Below are 20938 nucleotides of genomic sequence, written 5' to 3'. Positions count from 1 at the left end.
CCATATAGAATTTAGGCCTAAGAATAAAAGAATACTGCTAAATTCTGCCTCCTCTATAGGTTAACTACTATTAAAACCTTAAAAAAATAAATTTTTCATGATCAATTATACAACATTTTCCTATTTGTATTAACAAATTAATTAGGGGAATGTTCATATTTTGAGCAACAGGAATTCTCCAGAACTCTATGACATTCATGAGTTCCTTAATGTTTTAAGTAGATTACATGAAAAATGGTTTGGTTTTTGTATCTATACCCCACAACCTAAGCACATCATTATGTTACCATCAATCTCTTTAACCTGAAAAAATAAGCTGTTATCAATATTTCTAGACCTGATGATCCTACACATTTCATTAATGATTTTGTACTCAGCCAAACGTGGAAGGGGAAACCACACTAGGCTGTCGAGCCTGGTACTGGCAAATACAGTTGATAGTAAGGACCTTGATCTTTGAAGGTCACTGTGCTTCTCATCTTCTTTTCTTTGGGGGCTTGCAGCTTTCTGTTTCGTATCTTTGTAATTCCTGAGTATTTTACTTTTCTCTGGATACATTGGCTCATTCAGAAAAATCCCCTTTCATACTTTCCTGGATCTCCAGGAACAGAGCATATCATCCCCTCTTTTAAAAACACTTTTAGCCAAATAAATGGCCTCAAAGAGCATCTCAAGGATATTTCAGTTTGCTCTTTTATAAAGTTAACAAGATAAAATTGGTTTTATCTTGTTATAGACATATCAAAATAATGTCTAATGATCGATCTGACAGAACTATTAAAACAGGGTTATTCGTCCTCATAAACTGAACTAAGGCATGCAGAATAACTAGGCCCTCTAAGCTTTGACATAGTGGAGTTCACATAGGATTGCAGGGGGCTAAGCACACTGAGATGGTTTTTGCTATCTCATATACAGATTGGTCTTCAGGAAGGATCACAGCCAAGTTTGAAGGAAGAGCTGCTCAGAACTTGTAGTGCTCTCCTGGAATTCTATGCTAAGATCTAATTAGCATTATATACATATGTACTAAAGTATAGTATGGGTCGTATTTTTATTCTCAGTTTGGTCAGAATGGCCTATGTCTCCCTTCACATTAAACCTTATGATCCTCCTTCATTTTCCACATCCATCTACCCACATTCCCATATGTCCTCAAGGTTCCTATCAGAATTACGACTATCTCACCAAGGATGCCAAAATCTACCCAGGTGGAAATGGTCTCAAACCCGACTTTTCTTGTGCTCTAGTGTTCTCATTTAATGTGTCATTCTCTAAGACCGGCGTTTTGAAGAACACATACTCTAACAAAGAGTTCTCTCTAGATTCTCATACAAATATAGGTTGCTGGGTGGATCCCAATGTAGATAGATGTCACCACCTTATACAATACTTTATTCAGTAACAAATTATACTTGGCTTTGACTTTTCTGTCAAAAAGCCACCGGGATTCTTTCCCCACGATGAGAAATTGTTGTGTCAGCTGGCTATTCTTTGTTAGCTGTAAGAACACCCAGTGTGAAGGGAGAGTGGAGCTTTAAGGAGAGGAATCAACTACTTGTGTCTATGAACCCTTCTTGTAAAGATCAGCCTAACCTCATAGAATTTCAGGTCTCAGTGGAACTCTGAAAGTTACAATCACCTCTAACTCAGATTTAAATAATCCAATTTCCACATTATAGCTCCGTCTATCAAATATTAAAAGACATATTTTGTCATCCACTAGCTCCTTTAAAAAAATCCCTCAACTCAAATTAAGTTAAAATTAAGTTGAAGTGTTTTCCCCCATGTGATATAGTTGTTTTAAATGGCATTTTGTGGTAAATTATGTGCATATGCATATGTGTGTACAGGTGTGTGTGTGTGTGTGTGTGTGTGTGTGTGAGTGTGTGTGTGTGTGTGTGTGTGTGTGTGTGTGTGTGTGAGAGAGAGAGAGAGAGAGAGAGAGAAGTGAATTCAGAATACCATGGAGGCCAGAAAAGTCTGTTCAATCCCCTGAAACCAGAGTTAAAGGAAGCTGAAAGCCACCAGTTGTGGGAGCTGGGAATCAAATTCCCATTTTCTCTAAGAGCAACATGAGCTCTTAAGAGATGGCCCATCTTTCCAACCTCCACAAGGTAGTTTCTAAACCTAATTTCTCTGGATTCCTGGCCCTGAAATGTCCTGTGATTCAAATTAACTCTGGGAAGAAGTTAGATAATTTTTACTGTACTCTGTTCTTCTATACACCACATTTATTCTGGCTGGAGATGTGGAGAGCCTGAGTTGCACCAGGTATGGCACAGAGCACAGCAGACACACAGGCAAGCACCAGACACACGTCTGCTTTCAAGGTGATGCTAACAGAGCCAAAGAGTCTGCCAATACAGAGCAAGAGAAATGTAAATTTGGCCACAACTCTGAAGTAGTTGTGGATTGTATATTATAAGTATGAAGCAGGAAAAGGTGCAGGCCTTGTAATCAGGCAGACCTGGATTCAAATATTAACTCCATAAGTTCTTATTTATAAAAGATAAGTGGATGGTAGATAGATAGATAGATAGATAGATAGATAGATAGATAGATAGATAGACAGACAGACAGACAGACAGACAGACAGACAGACAGACAGATAGATAGATAGATAGATAGATAGATAGATAGACAGACAGATAGACAGACAGACAGGTAGATAGATAGACAGACAGATAGACAGGTAGATAGATAGATAGATAGATAGATAGATAGATAGATAGATAGATAGGTAGGTAGGTAGGTAGGTAGGTAGGTAGATAGAGATACAGGTAGATAGATAGATAGATGGATAGATAGGTAGGTAGATAAAGTGATTGATAGACAGATAATTGATCCATAGATGATAGATGATCAATAGATAGATGATAGATAAGTGATACATAGAAGATGGATGGATAGATGATAAGTAGATAGATTGATAATATGATTTAAATTTTAATATTTTAACATGCAAAACAACAATAATAGCATCTATCTTTTAAGGTTGTTATTGTAGCTAGTTAGTACTTAGTGTTCATTCTTTTCCTACCTTCCTCCCAGTCATATGTGCTATGAAGAAAAGGATAATCAAATTAATTGGAAAAATGAATGGAGCTAGGCACAATGATTTGATTATATTTGAAATATTTGATTATAGGACTCTTTGAACTTTGACTATGGTAAGATGCTTTGAAACTCTGCGAGGAAAAGGCTCTTTCAGTGTTTCCTGAATGTCTTTGACCACCGAATTATCTTTGGGTTGCACTCCAAACAATAGCTCATGTTCTCTTTGAAAGTGAAGTGGGAGATGTTGTCCTAGTGGGATATTTGGGCATGCTGCTTTGTCCCCTGGGCATGTCTGAAAGGGAGATTGTCCCTGTGGTTCCCAGGAGTGGCCCATGCCGGAAAATTTACTCCTGACAAACACAGAGATGGTAAACACTTTTCCTGAGCTTCATGCAGGAAGATGGTGTCAGAAATGAAGCAAAAGTTCAAGTCTGAAAAATTCTGTTGTGAAGTTCAGGTGTGGTTCTTGCGATTGGAGAATTTGAAATGATGCTATAAAGAAATTAGTCTGAGAAATGACTTAGGAGAAACAAGGAAAACATGGAGATGTTATGTGGTAGAAGGACAGAATTAAACACATACCCTTTGATAAAATTAAACATTTCTGTTTATATGATGGAAAATCTGTACTGATTCATTAAAAGCCCTAGCAAGTTCATCAGAAAAACTTTATAGAGACCTTGGGGAAAACTCAACAGGGGTGAATTTCCTGTTGGGGGCTGGAGGTGGAGAGAGAGTGTTTTCTCTTTATTGGGGTTTGCTTTGTTAATTGGTGTTTGAAGAAACCCCATTTCTTTCATAGTTGAAGTGAAGCAGAATTAATGTTAATTAAAAAATCATGGTAGTGTTCCCAGAGCAAATTCAGGCTCCTGTTGGAGAAAAGACTCACTTCAAACGCCTTCACTACGGTGGCTTTGTTTGTGTGCGGACTGACAGAGTGTGGGCAGTTCCATCAAGGCAAGACAGAGAACTACGGCTAATTTCTTAAACAAAGGAAGATGTGTTTTGAGAGCCATTCAAATAAAAACACGTTATATAGGATCCACATTGCCTATATATGAAGAGTCAAGTTGGAGACCTGTAAACTAAATATTCTGTGGGCACTGATTGAGTGACTGTGGAGATGGCATGGAAGACTTGCTTATGTGTCTGCCTGCTGCTGGTCTACGGTGTGCATACTTTCAAAACTGAAGCAGACTGTGGTTCCTGTATCAGTATAAATTTATATGGGGGTTTTTCCATCTAATGTTCTTTAAGGACATATTTAATTCTGTACACAGAGGACTTCAATAAACAGATGCATTGCTGTCAAATCCCTGAGGTCTATGTAAATCCTTTGGGTATAATTAACCCCGATGGCTCACTACATCTAAACAACTACCTCAGTACTGGGGGGAATGGAAATGCTGTGTGTGTGTAAGTGTGTGTGCTCAAGCATGTATTTGTGCAAATTTTGGAGCCGTCTGATTATTTTAAAGGTATTAATTACATATGGTAGAACAAGAATGGCTGGAATTAAGTTACATTTAGGTAGCAAGTCAAATATCACTAACAAACTCTGAAAAGTGACTTTCACATTCAATGAAAATAATTTGATCACTCATTTACGTATTGCTCATTTCCTTCCTAAAACACCTGAAGTGGCTTATTAGCCGAGATCGAATATAAAATAGGTTTGATTATATAAACTCAGGCACTGGAAACATTATACATGTATGAGGTGGGAACAAACTGGCTAATCTCAAAGGCTGCTTCTGTTTTTCTTCCAGATAAGTACTCATTTCCAACCTTAGTTGCCTGAATGGCCAGAATTAGACATGAATCATCTTGAATTATTCTTGTTAAAAGTAAAGAAATATATAGACAAGCTCTTCTTTGAGAACATTTGATGTCTTTTTGGTTTTCTGTTTTTAACACAGTCTTGTGTAGCTCAGGTAAGCCTTGAACTCAGTATGTAGCAAAAGGAGGTCTTGAACTCCTGATACCCTTGCCTTTTCCTCTTGAGTGTTGATATGTTAGACACTGAAAGTCAGTGAAAGCACTATTTTCCCCTAGCATCAAACTGTAACAACAACAACAACAACAACAACAAACAAACAAAAAAAACAAATATTTTTATGGTTTTTTTTGCATATGACTTAGGTCTTAGAAATTATATTTCAGAAATACAACTGCTTCACAAGCCCATTTTAACAACACAGAGACATAATATAGTAATTTAAATTCCCCTCCATACTTTCAAGCTATTTTCCTACCTGTAGTCAACCCTTGACTTTTTTCTAAGCTCCCTTTCCGGCCCAAGGTCTGTCATATATACAGATTATCTGGATTAATTTTTTGCCTTCCTTGACTTCAGTTATGTCTTCCAGATCACCCGTGCCAATGTAAGTCATTCTCTCTTCTAAAGAATAGTGAGGAAATCTTCTAAAATTTACCAGAACCAGTACCAGGCAGGCTCTAGAAACGTGATACACAGTCTGAGGTGGGAGCAAACCTGCTCATCATAAAGGTTGCTTCTGTTTTTTCTGCAGAAACATTCATTTCAATTTTAGATGCCCAAGAGGCCAGAATTAAGCATGAGACATTACCAGTACCCAAAATCCTCCTCCTGTGCTTTAGTGTTAATAGCTCTGAAATATAATAACTGATACTATGTCTTTATATAGAGAGACAGACAGACAGACAGACAGATAGATAGATAGATAGATAGATAGATAGATAGATAGATAGATGGATGGATGGATGGATGGATGGATGGATGGATGGATGGATGGATGGATGGATAGATAGATAGATAGATAGATAGATAGATAGATAGATAGATAGATAGACAGATCAATAGATAAGCAGGTAAATGATAGATAGGAAAATGAGATAGAAAGTTTGTATATAACAAAAAGCCACACACAAAGAGGGACTTTGTACTTAAGGAAAATAAACTTTTAAAGTTAGTAATTCCTTAGCTTTTAGAATTAATGTTGTTCCTGTAGGGACTGCTTGGTGGCTAACGATGCTACTGGTACAGAGATATTTATCTTCCAATCTAGCATTATACACAAGCATCAACAGCACACCATAACCTCATATCTTGAAGAAACCAAGTAGATACCTAAAATGGACTGTTTCTAAAGTGTATTTTTTCTGGTATCTTGTGGTTTGTTCTTTTTTATGATTAACATTCACAAATAGATAAATTAAGAAAACCATTAAGTTGTTTTTAACTCAAAGCATAAAGATAGCTAAGATTATGTTTTTCTGAGGGAAAATAGCTGAATAATCAATGTTCTATATTAAGTTATTGACAAAATTAAGAAAGCCATTGTTTTATATAAACTACACCTGCAAACCTAAGACTAAAATCTAGCCAGTATATCTTTGAAAAGATGTGTTGCCAAAAATTACTTTCTAACAACTTTTGGTGTATTCCTGGCTGATAGTATTTGATTCTTGTCTTAATTACTTACTTAGTTCTGCATTTACTCGGTACTTCCAAATCAGTTCCTTTCAATACATACAAGCAGGCTTTGTTTATGCTTAGAAAATGTCAGCTTCATCTGATATTTCTGACTTTTTTGATCGTGTCTGAGAAGCAGAACGACTCCTTCAAACCCAGAATCCAAGCAACTTGGAAGAAGTATTGAGTGAAGTCAAAAATCCTAAAGCCATACGTAAAAGGATTTAAAATCCTGCAATTGTCATCAAGGGCAATGTGAGCATAAAGGAGCCAGAACTTCCCACTTAAGGTAAACATAATGTCTTTTTCCCTTCTCTGAATTCGATGCCTCTGAAAGAGATTTAAATTGCATTGTGTTCTACACAAATCTTTGAGTTAAGGCGTCAGACAACTGCTCTTCTTAAAACCTTCAGCTTGATCGGGTAGGATAACTGACTATTTAACTCAAACTGAGCAAAGAAAGAAAAAATGCAACAACAGTCAGTTCAAAATGATAACCATTAAAAAGATAACAACAGAGAATACTTCATAAGCAGATATGTTAAAATACACACAACCACAGAATGTCTTTAAAAATATGACTGTGGTCATTTTGCTTTCAAATTAGATATTCAGTTGATTGGGTGTGTTGAAGAATTTTTATTTTTCATACCTTCCATCTTTTATCCAATCATACTTCCAGAAGATGATCTCAGAGGTTTTGGCCTGAGATACCTGAATCTGAAGGGTAATTCTTTTGGTGCCATTCACTCTTAGATATATATTGTATTTTCAAAGTAGGTGCTTTGTTTGCCCATAATAGACTTTTTTTTTTTTTTTTTTTTTTTGACGAGAGAGGAAACAGAATCAAGTGTTGGTTACTGGAAACTGACATGAGTAAATTAATGCCATAATTCCTTTCCTTCACAGATTTTTCTTGAATATAACTCCCAACTTTAAACCTGATGACATAATGTTGGTGACCTTGAACAATGGCTTTGCACCTGCATTGCTGCTTAATATTGTGCATGATCCTGGGCAATATCCATCTCTATGGTTTTCATGTAGTGACATTATTCTGGATGCATTATACATTGTAGGTCACCTTTTCCACCACAGCCATGCATGACATCGAGAATCAGGTGAATCCTTATCTCCCCTGCAGAAAGGACTCAACAGCTGACTAATAAATTCTAAAGCTTTGTCCTGTTCATGGTGGGACACTAATGAGAGAGGCTTTGTTGTTTGTTTGCTTGCTTGTTTTTTGAGACAAAGTTTCTCTGTGTAGCCTTCACTTTCCTGGAACTCATTCTGTAGACCAGGGTGGTCTCAGAGATCTGCTTATGTTTCTCCAGAGGACTGGGGACCTATTCATAATATGTAATGTGGGGGTTAAATGAGTTAATATTCACAGAATGCTGATCAAAGACCTTTAAGCCAGAGTAAAAGTTCAAGAGACGCTGTTTAGGAGAGAAATAAAAACAGACACAACAGAACTACTGACGTTCATTGAGAATCTTCAGTGAAGTGTCCCTTGTCTTTTTCTGTTTGCTTCTGGGTTTAGTTTGGTTTGAAGTCATATGAAGGTGGGCTACTGAAGGTACATAGAGACTAACAGTTCTCAAGAGCATAGCACTGTCTAATGGTACAGCTTCTAAAACCAGTACAGTACATTAATTGTCTGCACCAAGTGAACTCTGAAGGGGTAGAGTAGCTACTTTGCATCCAGTGTGAGCAGGAAAGCAAAGGTGCCTCAGATCACGCAGTTACTGTGAGGGGACAATGTCTAGGGATGGTGTACAGCAGAACTTGCTCCAGGACTTCAACACCATGTTCAGTTACAGTACCTGGAGCAATGGACTGAGCACATCTCCAGGGTATGACCAGTTCCATCGTTATAACAACACAACATAGACGGGAGAGTGCTGACTCGGCCAGACACAAGTTCACTTTCCAGGACCCAGCCTTAGTCTGCTGGATGGATAAATATACCTCACATGTTTCTTTTACTCCCACATGTTGAGAGATAAGACATACCCAGCATGTCCCAGCATAAGGAACAACCTGCCTTTTTTTTTTTTTTTTTTTTTTTTTTTTTGTCCCCGAAGCCCTAGCACTTGGAAAGAACTTTGCCTCTGCCAAATTTCTTCACCAGGGTATAAAAGTCTTATTTCCAGTAAAACTGAGGATTTTGATGCAGTGTTAAACAAACAAACAAAAAATACTCTAATTAACTAAGTTTCAACTATCTTAGAATTTTTCCCCAACATACGCTTTTGAGGAACAGAAAAATACAGTAGAAGAAGATGTTCTTGGCAACTGAGATCATACGGGAAGCATGTCATGGTCCAGCCCATTGAACAGCTGGACAATCACCAAACAGCTGGATATTTCATCTACTGCATGTTGAATGTGCTGCTGTTTCACCTTCTCCTGATTTCACTTTAAGATTCCTTGAAGCTCAGACTTGCAGAACTGAGAATTTCAAGTCCTTAAACTCTGTGCCTGGTCTAGTGGAGGTAGGGAAACGTAGGCAGAAAATGGAGACAGGCTTTCAAGGGTCTCCTAGAATTTCACTGGAGCCTTAAAAATCCTTACGGTTATTGTTTTTCTTTTTACTGGATCTTTTATTTATTTACATTTGAAATGTTATCCCCTATCATAGTTTCCCCTCTGGAAGCCCCCCATGTCATCTTCCCTTCTCCTCCTTCTAGAAGGGTGCTGCTCTACCCACCCACTCCCACCTAGCTGCCCTAGCATTTCCCTACACTGGGGCATCCAACCTTCCCAGGAACAAGGACCTGTCCTCCCATGGACTTCTGACAATGCCATCCACTGCAATATATTAGGCTGGAGCCATGGGTCCCTCCATGTGTACTGTTTGGTTGGTAGTTTAGTCTCTGGGATCTCTGGTTGGTTGATATTGTTGTTCTTCTGGGGTTGAAAGCCCTTTAAGCTCCAGTTCTCTAACTGCTCCACTGGGGACACTGTGCTCAGTCCAGTGGTTAGCGACAAGTATCCGCCTCTGTATTTGTCAGACTCTGGCAGAGCCTCTCGGCAGACAGCTGTATCAGACTTCTGTCAGCAAGCACATCTTGGCGTCCCCCACAGTGTCTGGGTTTGGTATCTGTATCTGGTGGATTAACAGGTATGACAGTCTCTGGATGACTTTCTTTCAGCCTCAGCTCAAGACTTTGCCTCCTTGTTTGCACCATTGAGTATTTTGTTCTTCCTTCTAAGAAGGACTGAAACATCCACATTTTGGCCTTCCTTCTTCTTGAGTTTCATGTGAACTATATGTTGGATATACCTAGTTTTTGAGCTAATGTTTACTTATCAGTTAGTGCATACCATATATGTTATTTTCTTACTGAGTTACCTCACTTGGGATGATATTTTCTACCTCCACCCATTTGCCTAAGAATTTAATAAAATCTTATTTAATGTCTGAATAGTACACTATTGTGTAAATGTACCACATTTTCTGCATCTATTCCTTCAATGAATGCCATCTAGGTTCTTTCCAGCTTCTGGCTATTACAAACAAGGCTGATATGAACATGGTGGGACATATGCCCTTGTTATATGTTGGAGTGACTTTTGGATATATGCTCAGGAATAGAATAGGTGGATCCTCAATTAGTTCTATGTCCAATTTTCTGAGGACCCACAAGACTGATTTCCAGAGTGGCTGCACCAGCTTGCAATGCAACCAATACTGAAGGAGTGTTCCTTTTTCTCCACGTGTTCACAAGCATCTGCTGTCAACTGAGTTTTTGATCTTAGCCATTCTGACTGGTGGGGAGTGGAATCTCAGGGCTGTTTTGATTTGCATTTCCCTGATGACTAAGGATGTTCAACATTTCTTGAAGTGATTCTCATCCATTCTGTATTCCTCAGTTGAGAATTCACTGTTTAGGTCTGTCCCTTATTTTAAAATAGAATTATTTGATTTTCTGGAGTCTAACTTCTTGGGTTCTCTGTATTTATTGGAGATTAACCATCTATCAGATCTAGCATTGGTAAAGATCTTTTACCAAACTGCTGCTTACCATTTTGTCTTTTTGACAGTGTCCTTGACCTTACAGAAGCTTTGCAATTTCATGAGGTCTCATTTATTCTTGATCTTAGAGCATAAGCCATTGGTGTTCTATTAAGGAAAATTTCCCCTATACCTATTTGTTCTAAGTTCTTCCCCACTTTCTCTTCTAATTGTTTCAGTGTACCTGGTTTTATGTGGCCTTTGATCCACTTGGGCTTTGGCTTTGTACAGGGAGATAAGAATGGATTGATTTGCATTCTTCTGCATGCTGACTGCCAGTCGAACCAGCACCCTTTGTTGAAGATGCTGTCTTTTTTTCCATTGAAAGTTTTGGGTTCCTTTGTCAAAGATCAAGTGACCATAGGTATGTGGATTCATTTCTGGGTCTTCAAGTCTATTCCATTTACTTGCCTGTCTCTGTACTAATACCGTGTAGCTTTTATCACAATTGATCTGTAATACAGCTTGAGGTCAGGGATGGTGATTCCCTCAGGAGTTCTCTTATTGCTGAGGATAGTTTTTGCTATTCTGGGTTTTTTGTTATTCCAAATAAATTTGCAAACTGCTCTTTCTAACTCTATGAAGAATTGAGTTGGAATTTTGATGGGGATTGCATTGAATCTGTAGCTTGCTTTTAGCAAAATAGCCATTTTTAGTACAATAATCCTCTCAATCCATGAGCATGGAAGGTCTTTTTGTCTTCTGAGATATTCCTTGATTTCTTTCTTCAGAGACTTGAAGTTCTTGCATATAGATTTTTTACGTGCTTGGATAGGGTCACAACAGGATATTTTATATTATTTGTGAATATTGTGAAGTGTGACATTTCTTCAGTTTCTTTCTCAGCCTGTGTATCCTTTGAGGAGAGGAAACATATTTGTTTGAGTTAATTTCATATCCAGCCACTTTGTTGACATTGTTTATCTGTGTTAGGAATTCTCAAGTGGAATTTTTAGGGTCACTTAAGTATACAATCATATCATCTGCAAATAGTGATATTTTTACTTCTCCCTTTCCAATTTGTACCCCTTTAACATTCTTTTGTTGTCTAATTGCTCAGGATAAGACTTCCAGTACTATATTGAATAGGTAGGGGCAGAATAGGCAGTCTTGTCTAGGCCCTGATTTTAGTGGGATTGCTTCAAGTTTCTCAACATTTAGTTTGATGTTGGTTACGGGATTACTGTAAATTGCTTTTACCATGTTTAGGTATGGGCCTTGAATTCCTGATCTTTTCAAATTTTTTATCATGAAGGGCAGTTGAATTTAGTCAAATGCTATCTCAACATCTAATGAGATGATCCTGTGGTTCCCCCCCTTGACTTTGTTTATACAGTGAATTAAGTTGATAGATATCCATGTATTGAACCATCCCTGCATCCCCGAACTGAGGCCTACTTGATCATGATGAATGATCCTTTGGATGAGTTTTTAGATTTGGTTTGCAAAAATTTTATTGAGTATTTTTGCATCAATGTTCATGTGGGAAATTGGTCTGAAGTTCTCTTTATTTGTAGGATTTTTTTGTGGTTTAGGTATAAGCATAATTCTGGCTCAAAGAATGAGTTGTGTAGTGTTTCTTCTGTTTCTATTTTGTGGCATAGAAGGTCTTCTATGAAGGTCTTTTAGAATTCTGCACTAAACTCATCCGATCCTGGGCTTTTTTGGTGGCGGGGTTTGGGAGGCTTTTGATGACTGCTTCTATTTCTTTAGAGGTTATGGGACTGTTTAGATAGTTTATCTGATCCTGATTTAACTTTGTTACCTGGTATCCATCTAGAAAATGGTCCATTTCCTCCAGATTTTCCAGTTCTGTTGGGTATAGGCTTTTGTAGTAGGATCTGATACTCTTTTGGATTTTCTTAGTTTTTGTTGTTAAGTTTCCCTTTTCATTCCTGATTTTGTTAATTTGGATACTCTTTCTGTGCCCTCTAGTTAGTCTGCCTAAGGGTTTATCTATCTTGTCGATTTTCTCAAAGAACTTCCTCCTGATTTTGATGATTCTTTATATAGTTCTTTTTTGTTTCTACTTGGTCTTACTTGACCTTTTCCCTTATTGCTTTTAAGATTCTTTCTTTGTTTTGTGCATTTGGTGTTTTGACTGTTATCTGACAGGAGGAATTTTTTTCTGGTCCAATATATTTGGAGTTTATAGGCTTCTTGTATGTTCATGGACATCTCTTTCTTTAGGTTAGGGAAGTTTTCTTCTATAATTTTGCTGACGATATTTACTGGGCCTTTAGTTGGGAATCTTTGCTCTCTTCTACACCTATTATCCTTAGGTTTGGTCTCATTGTGTCTTGGATTTCTTTCATGTTTTGAGTTAGAAACTTTTTGGTTTTTGCATTTTTTCTAACTGATGTGTTTTTTATGGTATCTTCTGCACCTGAGATTCTCTCTTCTATCTCTTGTATTCTGTTGGTGATGCTTGAACCTACAACTCCTGATCACTTTCTTTCCTTGGTTTTCTATCTCCAGGACTGTGTCTTTTTTATTTTTATTTTATTGTTTCTATTTCCATTTTTAGAATCTGGATGATTTTGTTCAATTCTTTCACTTGTTTGGTTGTGTTTTCCTGCAGTTTTTTACAGGATTTTTGTGTTTTCTATTTAAGGGCTTCAACTTGTTTACCAGTGTCCTCTTGTATTTCTTTACAGGAATTATTCATGTTCTTTTTAAGCCCTGTATTATCATCATGAGGTATGATTTTAAATTTAAATCTTATTTTCCTGGTGTGGTGGGATATTCACTGCTTGCTGTGGTGGGAGAACTGGGTTCTGATGTTGCCATGTTTTCTTGGTTTCTGTTGCTTTGCTTCTTGTCTTGCCTCATGCCATCTTGTTCTCTGTGATGTGAACTTGCTGTCCTGCTGTCTCTGACTGAAGCTTGTCCCTCCTGTGGGTTTATGAACCTGTGGGCTTAAGGGTGAATGTGCTCCCAGGTGATCAGTTCTCTGTGGGCAGGTTTTTTGTCCTGATTGCAGTGGTACAGCCCTAGTGCTGTAGGCAGATGGAGACCAGAAGGGCCACATTCACAGCTATTTGGAGATAGAACTTTAGCATATCATTCTGGGGGACATGATTCAACTCAACAACACAAGGACTAACAGTTTTACCTGGTGTAAAAATACATTCACCTTGCCTCTAACCAAACCCATGCTGACATATTTTATTTGGTTAAGGTACTGGATATTGAACCTACCTCAATCCCTAGAATGACTTTTGACCTCTTCTTACCATCCTCCATCCTTGACATCATCACATCTCAGATTAACAGAGCCTCTGAACTTTAGAAATAGAATGCCTTCTGTGTACTCATATACATTTAAATGAAGAGCAGCTCATGGCTCTTCACTTCTTTGTTTGTCTATCCTCCAAATGAAATCCCCAAGTTTATATGTGACATATGTGAATATAAATATGCACCAAAGAATTCCAGGTTGGTTGCTCTGTCATGCTCTGCCTTCCTGACAGGGTCTCTTACTGAACCTTCTGGTCATCAAATCCCTCCATTGCACTGAAGTTAAAGGCATGAAGCCATGCCCAGCTTTTTACATGACTGCTGAGGACTTGAATGTAGGTCATAGTTTGAGTAGTTAGTCCTGAGCCATCTCAAACAAGAAATTTCCAACCTAAAAAATATTCTTTTTCAAATAGTTTTTTGATTTTGTGAAATTAACATGTAATTATTGTTTCTCCTCCCTTTTCCTTCCTCAAACCCTTCCCTCTCCTATATATCTTACTCCCTCTATTTCTTGAATATAACTTGCTCAACCCAAAATACTTTTGTATGCATATGATTTCAGGACCGATCACTTGGTTTTTGATAACCAATTGGAGGTTCCTCCCTAGATACTATTCCTTCTGCTGTCAGCACCCCTTGGTTGCCTTTCATTCTCTAACTGGGGGTAGAACCCCATGAGTAGGAATCTAACTTTACTCTTGCTTCAACTTTGCCGGTAGCACTGCAAAGCTGTTCATTTTGCCCTTGGATTTCACCCCATTACATTGCCTGCTCATCTTCTTACCCCTCCTCCATCACAACTAGGGATTTTGATACCCTTTCTTTTTCACCAACAAACTAGCTTTACTTTTATACTTTATGGGATAGTGTACTAAATCCCAATGTAGAATGTTTTAGCACTCCTTAGACTCTGACTTGACCTACATTTTTCACAACCAATTTAAGAGAAAAAAAATCACCAAAGATTAAAAAATAAATCAGATCCTTACTCCTACTGAGTAACTAGGTTCAACTTACCTCGCTGTGCATTTGTAGAAGGTGGCTCCCTTCCATGATTTGTGTGGTCTGTTCCCTTGAGCCCAGGTTTCCACCAAGCAAAACACATTTCCCTGCTGACCAGAGAAACCCTCCACTCTGGCTACTACTTAGAATCTGAACAGGCATTCTTGGATGTGAAAGACACTCTTCTATTTTTATGTTTGTCCTTTTACATTAGAAATCCTAAGGGATGCTGTGTTCACGCTTCAGAGGGCAAGTAACTGAAATGCCACTGGGGACGTTCCCTGTATTCACTGACTTCGATTAACTGCTGTCTATTCCTAGCACTGAAGTACTTGTTTTTCTGTGAACTTGAAGAGCTAACTTAACCTCTCTTTCCCTTTGTTTATAAAATAATATGCCTATGGATATTAATAGTCTTTACAAGGCTGTTACCAAATGATTGCATATCAACATAAACTGTTGTGCCTGTATTGATTGGTTGTGCTCCAATACACTTCAATACAAATGTCATGTGTTTATTTGAAAATTCATGTTTAGAAGAGAAAGTGGGAAAGAGCTTAGAACACATAGGTATAAGGGAAATTTTCCTGAACAGAACACCAATGGCTTAAGCTCTAAGATCAAGAATAAATGAGACCTCATGAAATTGTGAAGTTTCTATAAGGCTAAGGACACTGTCAAGACAAAAAAGCAACCAACAGATTGTGAAAAGATCTTTACCAATCCTACATCTGATAGAGAGCTAATACCATATATGTATGTGTATATATACATATATATGAAGTTAGATTCCAGAGAATCAAATAATCTTATTTAAAAATGGGGTACAGAGCTAAACAAAGAATTTTCAACTGAGGAATATTGAATGGCTGAGCAGCACCTGAGGAAATGCTCAAAATCCCTAGTCATTAGGGAAAGGCAAATCAAAATTATGCTGAGATTCCATATCACACCAGTCAGAATGGCTAAGATCAAAAACTCAGGTGACAGCAGATGCTGGTGAGGATGAAAGAGAAATTCTCCTCCATTGTTGGTGGGATTGCAAGCTGGTACAACCACTCTGGAAATCAGTCTGACAGGTCCTCAGAAATTTAAACATAGCACTACCTGAAGACCCAGCTATTCCACTCCTGGGCATATACCCAAAAGTCACTCCAACATATAACAAGGATATATATGCTCCACCATGTTTATAACAGCCTTATTTATAATAGCCAGAAGCTGGAAAGAACCCAGATGTCCTTCAACAGAGGAATGGATACAAAAATTGTGATACATTTACACAATAAAGTATTACTCAGCTATTAGAAACAATGACTTTATGAAATTCCTAGTCAAATGGATGGAACTAGAAATTATCATTCTAAGTGAGGTAATCCAGTAGCAAAAGAACACACATGGTATGTACTTACTGATAAGAGGATACTAGCACCAGAAAGCTCTGAATACCCAAGAAACAATTCATAGACCTTATGAAACTCAAAAAGAAGGAAGGCCAGAATGTAGATGTCTCAGCCCTTCTTAGAAGGTAGAACAAAACACTAGCGGGAGGAAATACGGGGACAAATAGAGGAGCAGGGATTAGAGAAAAGATCATCCAGAGACTGCCTCACCTGGGATCCACTCCATATGTAACCACCAAACCCAAGCACTATTGCTGATGCCAAGTAGTGCTTACTGACAGGAGCCAGATATGGATGCCTCCTCAGAGGCTCTGCCAGAGTCATACAGATACAGTTGAGGATGCTTGCAGCCGATCATAGGACTGAACACAGAGATATCAATGAAGGAGATAGAGAAAGGGCTGAAGGAGCTGAAAGGGTTTTCAACCCCATGAGAAGAACAACGTTATCAACCAACAAACCCACTAGAGTTCCCAGGGACTAAAACAACATTGAGCACACATGGAGAGACCCATGGCTCCAGCAGCAGAGAATAGCATTGTGTGGCATCAATTGTCTTCGTTGGTCCAGTGAAGGTGTGTTTTCCCAGGGTAGGGGAACGCCAAGGCACTGAGATGGAAGGGGTGGTTGGGAGAGGGAGCACCTTCATGGAAGCAAGTGGAGGGGGATGAGGGAAGGGGATGACATTTAAATGTAAATACAGAGAACGTCTACTAAAGTAATTTAAAAAAACACCAGTGAACGATCGTTGAGCCACGTGTTACTTGTAAACTCTACCATGGGAAAAGAATGAGCACCCAGGGCCCCGCTGGCTGATGAATGCATAAGAAACGGATTCTGCTTTCAAGGAACTCGTGTGGGTAAGAGCATTTTCATATTTCAGAAAAAAACGAGTTACTTAAATGACCTTTGGCAAGTCTGGTCCTTATAGCAAGGTTAAGAGCTTAGACGGAAGAAAGGACTAATTGTTTCTAAGTCCTTAATACATGCTAAATACTTACCTATGTTATTATACTCTGGCCTTTCACAGACCCAAAGGCTTGATTTTATTCCATCTCCAGTGGGGGAAACTCGGGGTCAGAGAGGTTTGGAGCCCTTCCCAAGTTTACACCCAGTAAGTGGAGACTGAGGCTTTGCTGGTGAACACACTGAAGGAGTGTTTGTTTCCCTCCGAAGGTAGCATTTTCACTAAGACTGCATGCCAAGCCCCGGGGCATGCTTCCATTGTTCGGTCCGATTTATTGCTGCTGGATTAGAGGTGTTCAGATTCTCCTGCCAATGCATGACCAGCCCGAGGGCGGGACAGCTCGGTGTGCCTACAGAGGGATGATCTAACTCTTCAGCGCTGCGTGTCATATTCTTTCTGACTTGGCCCACTGTGTCATCCATTCCAGCTATTATCTCTCTCCTGCGCCATCCATCTTTCCTCTAGGCACTCTTACCTGGACAGATTTCGAATTTGGCATCCTCCAAATCAAACTCATTTGTTCCTGGCCTCTTTCATACTCTCGAGGTTGAGTGCTGAACAACAGGCTTCTTTCTTCACTGGCATTACCTTTTCTAGATTGTGCCATCATCAGCAGAGGAGGTCCAACGACAGAGAGAAAATGTCTTGCTTCTTTGCTTCATTTTATTCTCTCATGAATTAGAAGTGACATTGAGCCCTATACAACCCCCTAGTGACACCTCTTTCCCCTCTCTCCTGCATAGTCAGTTAGACCGCCATAGGATCTTATGGCCTCTAACTTGAGCAATTGCTAGAGCTCTCTAATGGGTTTCACCAACTGTTTCTGGGTGCCCCAGTTCAGTCCCTGCACACCTACAATCGCACCTCCTACATGCACTGGCTGCCCCAATTCCATTTGCAGTTTATCTATGTCAAACCCTAGTCAATTTGGTCAGCCTTCCTCAGCCCCTTTCTCTAACTCCCAGCAGCAGCTCCAGGCTGTGAGGCAAATGTCTTGCTATTCATTGATGATATCAAAACATCTGTACCTCAAACTACTATTGTATTCTTCTCCCTCTGAGAAGGACCTCAAATGTTACCATCTAGTGAGGTCTTCCTTGACACCTGCACTCCTCAAGTGTTTTCATGGTATCTTTCAGCCACTCAAACTTTCTCACCCTGGAACCCACCATTTGTGACCATTCATGTGATTTTCCTATTACTATTAGACATGGGTGTATCGTGGTATTAAATACATTCACACTGTAGTGCAACCATCACTGCCTTCCATCCCCAGAATTTTGTCATCTCCAAATATGCTATAGACTCTAACCTTGTGTCCTTCCCTCCAGCTTCTGTCAGCTGCCTTTCTGCTTCCCACCTTTATGGATTTTCTTATTCTAAATATCATATAACGGTAAACATACAAGGCTGTCCTATACGGCTTGGCATGATGTCATCAAGGTCCACTCATGGTATGACCTATGTCAGAATGTCCTTCCTTCTAAAGGCTGGATGATATTGCCCTGTGTATGTGGGCCACTTCCATCTAATTTCCTTTGTCTTTGTCCCCTTGTACCAGTTGAGTTACCGCCTAGCTAAACATATAGACAAAGAAACAAAAGTGTGCACGATGAACGGACACAGATTGTCTGGCCTCCAGGCACAGCACTGCAACATGACATGCTCAAAAGAGTAACAGGGTATGCCAGGCTGTCCAGTGGCTGGATGGTCCTAGAAACTGACCTTGACTTCTCAAGCATTAGCTCCCTCATCTAACCTACAATAACAAAGCCGCTCTACCATTCTAAGCCTGCAGTTTTAGGAGTGTTTCAATGCATTGACCTAAAGTGAGTATTAGCATTGTAGCAAAGTAAGAAAAGTATCTAGGGGAAGACTGCAATGTCCCCAAACACAGAATCAGCTCACATTATGAACAAAACTATGACGCATTAGATATTTCAAGCTCCAGTGGTTTGTTGTCTAGATTTGAATGTTGACCAAGAAAGATTCCTATCATCGTCATTATTAATGTTATTTTGGTTTTAGTTTTCTTCTGGGGCCCCGAGATCTTCCAGATCTTGTTAGATTTGTTGTTTTATTTCACCAGCTAAAATGCAATTGCATACATAGAATATTTCAATAGACAAACTTAGTTCAGTATTTTTGTAGAGCAGTGATTTTCTTCTTCTGTAACTCTCTAGAGCCTCTTATGTTTTCTACTTATGTTTCTCTCAACTTTATCCTTGATCTATACAATTTCTCACAAAGGCACTTAAGGCCATTCTCAGAAAGGAAATAGAGATGGAGAGTTGTAGTGGGGGTGGGGGTTCCTCCTGAACCTGTCTGGAGAATGACATAGGACTAAGGGGAAGAACGATTATAAACTACAATAAAGACCCCACGCTCCCTAACTTTTATCCTTAATTGTATTTGTTTGTGTTGCCAATTCTTCTTGTTTGGAACTTCTTCCATTGATGTGAGGCAAAACAGAACAACATATACTTCTTTATTATGAACACTTTCTTCATGTATGTGCTTCGAAAATATAGCCACATGGTCACATGTGGTACTAATTCATTAATTTTAACTGCAATGCACATTATGTTTTATGAATGGGACATGAGTTATTTATCTGTTCTGTTGTTGATAGTCTGTTTTTAATTTGCTACTGCAATTTTTCTCCATGAGCGTGCATGGATATTTCTCAAAGATTTAAAAGAAATTCCTATGGATTCAAAGAGTTCCTTTATTCACCCTAAAACAAAATTTCTGTTCTCTAGGAGGAGCCATTAGAATAGTATAGAAATCAAATAACAACACACATGGACATAAATGGTATTGAATAGACATCATAGTAAATTCACTGAAGAAAAGACTTATGTAAGAATCCCCTCGGCTTAGGCCATCAGTGATCTTTTTTTTTTTTCCTACTGGTTTGTCTGAAAGAAGAAAGAGGAATGAGTCGATTATCCTGGTAAGGAATTTGGAATTTGAGCTGGGCTAAGGGTAAGAAAATGCCCGAAGCAGAAAGAATGTTAGATGTACAGGTATGGGACAGAAGAGAAAGTCAGAAATGAAGAGAGAAGGCCTCTGTGTGTGGGACACGTTTAGGTACAGAATTTATGAGAGAAACCAAGAAATAGTTTGTTGAAATCACAGAAGACATTGGCTTCTACTCTAAAGTAGGGTATGCCTCCAATTAGTTTAAAGCAAGGAAAAAATATTGATATTATCTTAATAAGAATGACTAACACCATATTTGAGTTTCTAAACCACAACTTCACTGGATCCTGTGTGGTAGTCTTTGTTGGAACTTTATAACAGTTTAGCTAAGCCCACAGGCCAATGGTAAATTCTTTGCAGTTGCTGGCAGGACTCCATCCTTTTCTAGAAGACTGACCAGAGGAAATGCTTAGGAGTTAGAACCTGTGCTTTTATGGCAGGAAGCACAGCAGAGGAAGCTAGAGGTGGAGCCTATCCACGGAGTGTTGAGAGTTCTCAAAGAAAAGGCCAACAGAGAAGACGGTGGTGGTAAGGGAAAGTGTGTCCACAGAAAACAAAGGGGATGGAAAAAAGGCAAAGATGGATCCCAGCAGTGCCCCGTAGATGCAGGAATCAATCAAGATGGGCAAGGGCAACATGAGAGTAAGGATTTAGTAGAAACATCAGTTGAAACTTGCAGAGGAAATATAGTTCTTAAGCTGTCCAAATGGACTAAGAAGTCCACAACATAGGCCAGTCACCCAGAAGTGAAAATTGTGGGATCTTCAGGAGGTTTAAACACCCCTAGACTTGGCCCATAAGCA

The sequence above is a fragment of the Micromys minutus genome, assembly GCF_963924665.1.
Source record: "Micromys minutus genome assembly, chromosome: 23".
NCBI classification, from domain to species: Eukaryota; Metazoa; Chordata; class Mammalia; order Rodentia; family Muridae; genus Micromys; species Micromys minutus.
Note: the sequence above shows the minus strand (reverse complement) of the source record.